This window comes from Gekko japonicus, unplaced genomic scaffold (genome assembly GCF_001447785.1).
Source record: "Gekko japonicus isolate JY-2015 unplaced genomic scaffold, Gekko_japonicus_V1.1 scaffold50, whole genome shotgun sequence".
NCBI lineage: Eukaryota > Metazoa > Chordata > Lepidosauria > Squamata > Gekkonidae > Gekko > Gekko japonicus.
The window spans coordinates 1,511,295-1,521,191 of record NW_015164666.1 but is presented as its reverse complement, the minus strand read 5'-3'; positions in this window follow the sequence as shown (position 1 = coordinate 1,521,191).

The following is a 9,897-nucleotide window of genomic DNA, read 5'->3' as shown; positions in this document are numbered from 1 at the left end:
TGGGCGGGCGGAGCCGCCATTTTGTGGGGGCGGGAGGGTGGGAGGGGGCGAGGCGGATCCATTAGGTGGATGGTAACTGGATAGTGGATCCATTAGGTGGATGGTAACTGTTCCAACCTGTGGACCCACCTACCTGTTAGTCCATCCCAAAACAATTCTATTGGTTGCCTATAGGAGTGGGAGGTTACCTATAAGGAGTGGCCAATATTGTAATCTAAAACCATACTCAAGGAGGACATCTGGGCAGGTGTGAAAACCTTGGCGTCAGGATGCTTCATTGTAGTGTTGATGAAGCTGGTCATTCCATTGTAAACCAAATGTCCATTTGGCAGGAAATACCAAAGCAGGAACAAAGCAGTGATGTGTCATACGTGACCACAACTATTTCTGCAATGGGGGCTGTCTCTGCTCAAGTTGTTGTTTCTTACTGCTCATAATAATGGAGGTGTGTGCTTTTTCACCAGGCTGGTAACTGTGTAGCTGAAACCTTAAGGCTTGTGCAGGCACCTTCTATGTGTTGCATCACAACAGGTGACTTAAAGTGTACAGGCAAAAGTCAATGATAGCACCTTGTTAGCCGAATTGCTTTATTTACAGCAATTGGCAATTTATAAATGGGTCCTTGCCAACTATACCAAGGTCCTGTTCCCAACAAGGATTACCAGAGAAGGACAACGAGGCTGTTGTTGTTAAAATAAATGTCTTTTACTTAAGAAAATAAATCTCATACAAACAATACTGATGCACTCACACATTCAATCAAGTTCCTTAGAAATACAGTATTAAAAGAAGCACGGTTGCATTAGCAGGTGGGGATGATGATGGGCAATACTTATCTGTCTTGCAGAGTAGTTGTTCCAATGAAGAATGGATGGGAAGAAATAGAACTAAAGGGATCCACACTACCAGAACTTAGCCAGACTGTGCGGGGGTCTCTTGGCTGCAGATCAAGAGATCACGGCGTTTACCTCCAGTGAGTTCCAGGACTTCACGAGGTACTGCGGGATCCGCCACGTCCGGGCAGCACCATTCCACCCAGCCACCAACGGCCAGGCGGAACGCATGGAATGGACCACAAAGGAGGCGCTACGAAAGTTGGACAGCAAGGACTGGGACTACAAGCTGGCGGTGTTCCTGTTCGGCCAAAGCACGACACCTCACACCGAGACGGGCCGCAGCCCGGCGGAACTCCTGATGGGCCGCCGACTAACCTCCAGACTGGACCGACTGCATCCGGACCGGGCCCCCGAGGTAGAACCGACAACAGAGTCACATGCAGCACCCAGAGGGTTCTTTCCGGAAGATCCGGTCTACGCACGGAATTATGCGCAGGGGCCAGCCTGGATCCCCGCACGGGTTGTAAGAGTGCGGGGACCGCGATCATACGAGGTCTCCGGTGAGGATGGTCAACTGCTCCACCACCACATTGACCAACTGCGGCGCCGGGTCCTCCCCAACGATCCCGAGGACCTAGAGTACCCAGAGCCCGACGAAGGACCCCCCTGCGTTCCCACCACCAACGCCACAACCACCCTCCCCGCCGCGATCCTCCGAGACAGCCCCGACCGTCGCCCCAGAGCCGCGCCGCTCCACTAGGGCTCGGAAGTCCCCAGCGTATCTTCAGGACTTTGTGTGTGGGTAGTCTGGACTATGGGGGGAGGAGTGTAATGTATCCGCCATGACCACGTGCTCGACCGTTGGGCCATGCGGTCAAGCACACGTTCATAGCTTCATACTTTTGGACAATAGCCCAAGCGGATCCTAGGCGGCACCAATCCGGGGGCTGGGTCTGCAGCCGAGAGCCTATGGGACTCTCGGCGACTGTAAATAGCCTATAGGGTGATTAGGGGCGTGTTTGGTGGTGGGTTTGCTGTGCTTATATACCGGCCTCCGAGCCGGGTTACTTTGTCTTGTTCTTGATCTAATAAAGTACTCTTTGCTGAATCACGCCACGTTTCCGAGTACTTTTCAGGATCACACATATTTGTCTTCACTCAAGACGGATGGCTCCAGAGCAAACTAATTTATGCAGTAGCCATATGGCTCTTTCACAACTTTAATGCCAGTAGCTCACAAGTAGAATTTTTGCTCACAAGACTCCACAGCTTAGAGGGAACATTGCTCTGGAGCCAGGCTACTTACATTATTTTGCGTCTATAGGTTCTTTGCAGCAAGCAAAGGATTGCAACAGAGGATGAAGAAATGGCTTTGGAGTTGGGTGAATTATTGGGAGAATACCAGTAAACAAGGATTGCAAGAGAGAATAAAGGAATAGCTTGGGAACTGGGGGAATGATCATGACAGCTGTGTCAGTGGGAGTGTGCTTCTCAAATGACTGGGGAAGGGCAGCGGGAAGGGAAGTTACTGAATGAATGATAATTCAAACTTACATAACTGGAGAAGTGACACTGATGCATATATTTGGCAGGGACTTTGGGACATTGGGAAGATCTGAACCAAAAGAAACCAGCACATCATAGCAGAATGGGAATTGATGGGGAAAGGACATAAACAGATATTTGAATAAGGCAGGAACACAGTGATATTGGAGGGAAGAAGAGACCATTCAGATACCAAGGGGGGGATGTGTGTGAAAAAGAAGGTGCTGGAGTTGTTAGAGGCGTGGGATAAGCTGTACCAGCTGGGCTCAATGAGTGCTCCTTAGCTTGTCCAGCACGTGGAAGCCCTCAGCACAGATGCAGTCGGTAAAGGTAAGACTAGGGGAATTGAAGGCAACTAGACTTTCCAAAGAACAAAAATCATTTTTATTCAAACATTTTGAAATGTCTTGGAAAATGGATTTTGTACTTGTGTGGTTTTGTTTCTTGAGCGGACTATAGAGAGAAACTGTGTCAGACACTGGGAGCAAGAAGAAAACTCGTGTGTGTGTGTGTGTGTGTTTAAAATTTCTTTTTCATATCAGCTGCCTTGCCAAACTCATGAAGTACATGTGCAGAGACCACCATTGTACAATGTTATTTTAAACACAATTTCAAGTTAATAATTCTACCAGAGATTCTGTTGAAATCTTGTGACTTCTGTCTCCTGTATGAGGTAAATTTATTCAGTTCAGAGATATTTATCTACAAAGATGTGGCAACATTTACTCAGAAATTCCTGCAGTAAACATTTTGCCCTTTTTCAGATTTCTCCTGTCGGAGTTGAATACGTTCATACAAAAACAGACTTTGTTACTAGATAGAAAAACAAATTATTCTTAAGGCTTAGGGCAATTAAATTATGAATATAAATAAACAGATTATTGAGTGTGAGAAACAGAAATATGAATGCCTATGTAGTGACTCAAAAGTCAAAAATTCACTGTGTCACAAATTTTGAAAGGAGACAAGCCATGCTCTTTTAGCCTCAGCTCCCATCCTATAGAAAAAATAATTCTGACCTCCCTTTTATCAATCTTTATTAAAACGGTCCTTGAACAGCACAAAACATAACAGAATTCATATACTCAAAAGTATAAAAGTCTTCAAAAATTAACTCCTACATTTAATAAGTATGATGTTTAAAAATGCAATTATAACATTAATTCAGATATTTTAAAAAATTTAAATCTTCATTTACTGATGAATTGTACAAGCTGCCACAAAGTAACCATTGGGTTTTTATCTATTAACAGCATTCTGGTATACATTGATTCTGAACGACCAGGATACCTGTTCAATAAGGGGAAAACAAACTTGATACAAATTTCCTGATAGAAAGGGCAATGAAGTAATACATGTTCTGTCGTTTCAATCTCCCCTGGGCTTCTGGGGCATAGCCTATTTTTCATCAGAATCTTTTTATATCACCTCTCTATAACTGCAGAAGGGAGGGCTTGACATCTAGCATGTGAGAATGCTCTCCTGTGACTGGGTATCTCCAATTGGGAGAGGTAAGCAGCAGGAGAAACTACGTATCTAGAACTGTCTGCAGACAAAACAGTCGGTTCCACTCAATATCCCTCATTCTCTGCTTCAAAGTATGTTTTGCCTGCTCATACCCCATTTCCAAGACAGAGTGGGTGCGTTCAGACGGGGCATTTGCAACGTTATAGGTGCCAGTTGGAATCGGTGTACTTACCGGCATTCACACGGCGAACATCCGCCTTCCGTCCCTAACCATTGCAAAGAGCTTTACACCGTTGTATTCTGCTACTAGGTTCCCAAATGGTGGTATCCTAAGTGCAACGGTTGTAATCGCTTTACCCCATCTGATTGCTCTCCAATGTTGTAGAGCCACTTCCGTTTGGAAGCCCAAGGCTTCCGATTTTCGCCCGCTATTTTTTTTTGTTAGGTTGACGATATGCGCTTGGGCGAAGCTTCGCCCCGCCGTTTGTTTTTTAAAAAAGAGAAAAGGTCCTTAGTTTAAGGTTTTGGAGGACTCAGAGACCTCAGGGAGGCCAGTTTGGTCTTTAAACTTTAAAGGTAAGACGGGGTGTTTTGTGCATGCGTGAAGATCGCCATTCTGTTGATGGCTGCCTATGCGCATGCTCAAACTGAGTTAAAAAAAACCCGCCAACGCCCGCTGCATGTGAACGGGCATACAGCAATGGGCTCCGCAGACAGGAGGTAAGCGTGATTGCGTTTCAGCTGGCATAAACTGCACCGGTTCCAACCGGTACAGTTTATGCCGGCTGAAACGCCCTGTCTGAACGCACCCAGTGAGTGGAGAAACCCAAACTCAACAACTTTTTGATTGCCTTTAGTCATGTAGACTCATAGCTGTCATTGAGTATCAACGGAGTTAAATCCTGAGGTTTCAAATTTAATTCTAACCAGAAAGTGAAGGAAGCAAGGCACACCCTGGCCTCAACTCTTACCATACCAGTGGCCAAACGTAAGTTAGCATTTGAGACACAATGGGGCAATTGAAGAGCTGCTCTCAAAATTTTCAACTGCACTCATTCTAGGGATGCAAAACAAGAGGAAGGTGGCTCTATCATGGACTGATATAGAAACTGTGCCAATGTTTTGTCCTGAAATAATTTAAGAGCCACTGGAATACAATTACCACCCTTAGTGCATAGAAATTCGATTATGTTATGGGCAGATTTTTGTCCAGCATCAGCTTCCTATTCAATGTGCCTTCTTAAAGGCTGAACCCCTGAAGTGAAAATGTATGTGAAGTATTCTGAATGTTTAAAATTGCAACACTTGTTTAAGCAGCACCAAGGCTATTTTTGAGCAGGAACGCACAGGAATGAAGTTCCAGCTGGCTTCAGAGTTGGCCACGCCCACTACAGCCAAAACCTCTGTGCACGTGGCTACAGAGGGAAGGCCTGGAGAGTGACCCCACTGGCGACTCCAAGATGGGCGGGCCGGGGCCCCCTGGAAGGATCAAGGAGGCATTCCCTGGCCTGTCCAAGAGCCGGCTTGCCCAGGCTCCCTGCAGCCATGGGGTGCACGTGCAAGCCAAGGCAAGGCAGTTTAAACTGCCTTCCCTTCAAGGGGGGTAGCTTTCCCGGGTGCTCTACAGCTGTAGGGCGCCCGGGCAAGGCAAGGGAAGGCGCGGGGTGTGGCCTAATATGCTAATGAGGTGCACTGTTGGGGTGTGGCCTAATATATGAGTTTCTGCTGTTGGGTGTGGCCTATTATGCTAATGAGTTCCTGCTCTGCTTTTTCTACAAAAAAAGCCATGAGCAGCACAAATTCAATATGCATACCTAAGGGTTGTGTCTCAGAAACAACTGCTTCCTGAAAGTCATGCTCTCCATCAATCTACTCTCAAGAAGATTGAACCGTGAACAAATGCAGGGCATACTAGGCACTGCATCTCATGTGTAGTAAACGTGTGTGTTGTGAAAGTAAATGCAGCTTCCCCCACAAACCCATATAGAACTTTACGCAGCATGACACATATGGAGAGGGCTGGCTCCATTTTGCACATTTCAGTCAACAGCATTGCCTGTATGCCTTGTGGGACGGGTGATCTGCCTCAGATTCTGGCCTTCCAAGCGGCATCTCTTGTTTTTTTTTGCTCTTTAGGGATCATTCTGCATCTCCCATTTGCTCTGTTGTTTTACTAAACCCACACTGGAACAGAAAAAGATGTGGCTCAAAACCACATTCGAATACCCCAGGCCAATGCCATACTGACTGCAGAGTCACCCCTGAATGGCCATAGAACGGCCATACATTTATGAAGACGGTACCATAAAACCAAGAGATCAAAGGAAGTGAAACCAGCATGAAGTGCGGAGGCTACCATAAAATCCGACAAACAAAGAAAGTGAAAGTGGCATGCAATGTAGAGGGGCATTTCTGTTCCAACGTGGGTTTGGTAAAACAGCAGAGCGAATGCTAGATGCAGAATGGGCCTAGGTAACAGTGATCACTTTGTATTCTGTTAGTATGTCAGTTTGCCTGGAGAGCCAGTTTGGTGTAGTGGTTAAGTGCGCGGACTCTAATCTGGGAGAACCGGGTTTGATTCCCCACTCCTCCACTTGCACCTGGCTGGATGACCTTGGGCCAGACCGTAGTTCTGTCAGAGCTGTCCTTGAAAAAGAGCAGTTTCTGTCAGAGCTCTCTTAGCCGCACCTACCTCACAGGGTGTCTGTTGTGGGGGAGGGAAGGGAAAGGAGTTTGTAAGCCGCTCTGAGACTCCTTTGGGTAGTGAAGGATGGGGTATAAATCCAATATCTTCTTCTTCTTCTTTAAGAAATACTTTGGGTGCGTTCAGATGGGCCGCTAACCCGGCTCTAATTTGATCCCCTTACCATGCATGTACTTTGTGGTGGATTGTCTAGACAGCATCTACCTGAAGGAGCCGCGTGGTCGAGTTTTTTTAAAAAATTCTGTTTGCACATGTGCATTCGCGCCTTGAACGTGTAATTGTTTTTCCGCACATGCACAGAGTTGAATAGTTAAAGCACCGCCAGTGGTACCTCTCTCTCTCTTATTAATGCAGTTCATAAAATTCATGGGCTTAGAAACATTAAATTGTCCAGAATGTTTGAGCGGAGCTCTGCGGCTGTCACACGTTTACACATTTATGCGCATATCGCTAAGAATTTTTTTAAATGGTGCCCGCTTGGGATGGTCTGATGTCAGACCGTCCCGATGGGAGGATTGTGTGCTGAAATGATCAGACGGGGGAAAGTCCACAACTGGCCCATCGGGAAGTGAAAACTCCAGATTTTAACTAGTATGTTTTAAGCACGGCTCTGAAGCGCGGCAAAATGGGATGCTCATGAAACAGGAACATTTCCCAGATGTTGCTGTCTCGCACTTGGCGCAAATCTAAAAACCCGTCTGATCAGGACCTTAGTTATAAAGTTATAAAGATGAATTCAGACAAGCATTTTCCCCCAGTACACTTCTCCAAGATAACTATAGCATAATGGCTGATGTCACTCCACTTCACTCTAATACCACACTTACATTGGATGTGTTACTGTATTTTCGTTATTTAAATAATTTGGTTTGATTGTGTGTGTGGGGGGGTAGGGGGTAGATACAGTCCAGAGAAGAGAAGATAAAATCATATAGCAACTTTAGAATTCCAAAAGTGAATTTAAAATATGGCAGGAAAGACAAGCATCACATTCTTGCCCTTATCAAGTTGAAGGTTCTTCTGTGTCCCCTGGTTTGAAAGGACAGTGAAAGACTGTCTTCTCCTGTACAGTCCAATGTGCCAGTTGAAATCTGCCTCCCAAGCCCTGCTTTCTGCGCCCCTCTGCATTCAGAGGTGAGGGTGGCCACTAGACAGAAGGCATGTTCAGTTGCATGCAGCCCCTATCCCTTCGGAACGCATTTGCAATAAGCTACAATATAAAGCATAAGGAGCTGCGGTGGCTCAAGTGGTTAAGACGCTGAACTGCAGGCTGTGGAAGTTCGGTAGTTCAGCAGTTTGAGACCCGAGTGTGCCGCATGACGGAGTGAGCTCCCGTCTCGAGTTCCAGCTCCTGCCAACCTAGCAGGTCGAAAGCAAGAAATTGCACGTAGATAAATAGGTACCGCTTTGGTGGAAAGGTAACAGCGTTCCGTGCGCCTTGGTGTTTAGTCATGCCGGCCACATGACCACGGAAACGTCTTCGGACAGCACTGGCTCTTCGGCTTTGAAACGGAGATGAGCATGGCTTTCGAGCAAGGGAACCTTTAGCTTTACCTTTACTTACAATATAAAGCAGCTTCATGAATCGTCTCTCAGGGGAGTTTTAAAGATGTTCAACCCTTGACAGTCCAACCCAAGCAAACAATAGGGCTGTAATACTTGCACTACATAATCTAGTGAGGTCACAGTTCCAGGACAGATGTAGCAGAGATCATTTACCACCAGAACTTGTATAAACACTCTACTGAATCAGTAATCTTTTAAATTACCTTTTTGGCCAAAGGTTGCCTTATCTAGATGTACACTTTTCTCTGCATGCCCTTTGAACTTTGATAGGACTGATACTTCATTTGAAAGGAAGAAACAGCTTTCCCCACCATTTTCCACCAAGAGGCATTTTTCCCCAGTCTCCCAAAATGAAAAATTGGGAAATTTGGGAGACCACTGAAAGAAACTCCTACGAAATATTTTCTCAGACTTCCAGTTCTGGAGCATTGTTACAAGACATTATGAGGCAGTGTTCAATCTCTGGGGCTTTTATTTTTACTTGTAATCTTATATTAACTTAGCTTTTATCTATTTATTTTAATTCCTTCTATCTCAGCTCTAGTGTTTTATCTTTGCTCCACTTTATCGAGCTTTTATTCTGGCTTGTTTTTCTCTTTTATCTCTATTCCACAGTGTTAAATAGTGGGTTCCATGGATGAGTAGGCTCGAGTCTAGTGATCAGCTCAACTTTATTTGTGACTTCAGCAAGAGCAAGACAAGACCCCAAAGCCACAGCTCTGTTAAATAGCATGCAATTGCCACACCCAAACACACCCCACTCCCAGTGATAGGCTATTTACATAACATTACTACTTGATTGGTTACTTTCAGAGTCCTGGTAGGCTATTGTTCTTGGGCTCCAAGCTCAGCCAGTCTCTGGTAGAACAGTCCTGGGATGTTTCAGTCCCAATACATAACACATAACACATCCCTCCCTTGTGGGGGATGAGCATGGTAGGAGTGGCTGGAAAAGCAGTTCAAAGGGGTTCTCACACTGACTGTTCTCCTTTTGTTACCTTATTATTCCTTATCTTCCTCACTCTTTCTTCTCTACCATTTTCCTCCATAGAGGAACTCATAGTGCTGTTTTTGGCTGTCAAGGAAGTGAGAGAAGTATTTTGAGTTCTGAGTATATGGCATATGTCTGTTGAGCTTAGGCACATGTTTGCTTATTTGTGTGTGTGCACGTGGGGGAAGACTGTACGTTTGTGTCTTGGGTTTTTTGTATTTTATAAGAGCACTGTACTCCATGCTTTTCATTTTAAGTTTCAAGTTTTAAAATTATTATTCATCTAAATAGTTAAATCAGTTTTGTGCTAGTCATAAAGTGATAAAATCAATGCCTTGCACCAAGCCCTTTCTATCAAGTTTTTTTGGGGGGGTCATACTTAGGTTTTATCTGGAACCCATTCCTGTTCCCAAAACAATTCACAAAGAGGCTACAAAATACCACCTAGGAAGCCTACAGGAACCTCTCTGATGCTAGAACCTGGTAAGATATCACTATCCATATGCCCCTTTTGAGGGAGAATTATCGATTGGAGATAAATGGCACATTAAGGAGCATTTGGCTTATCTCCTTGATTCCTCTCTCAGAGATTTTGATCTGAATCTTTTTGAGGTCCTTCCCGGCCCTGTTAGAGAAAACTGCCTTACACTAACATTCTATTCCCCCACCCCGAGCTCCTGCTTCGATTATAAACAAACAGCAGTGGTTTGTTTCACATAGAATGATTCCTAAAAGATGTTCCCATTCTTCTGCACCGACACCACTTTTCCTCATGTAACCTTACTGTA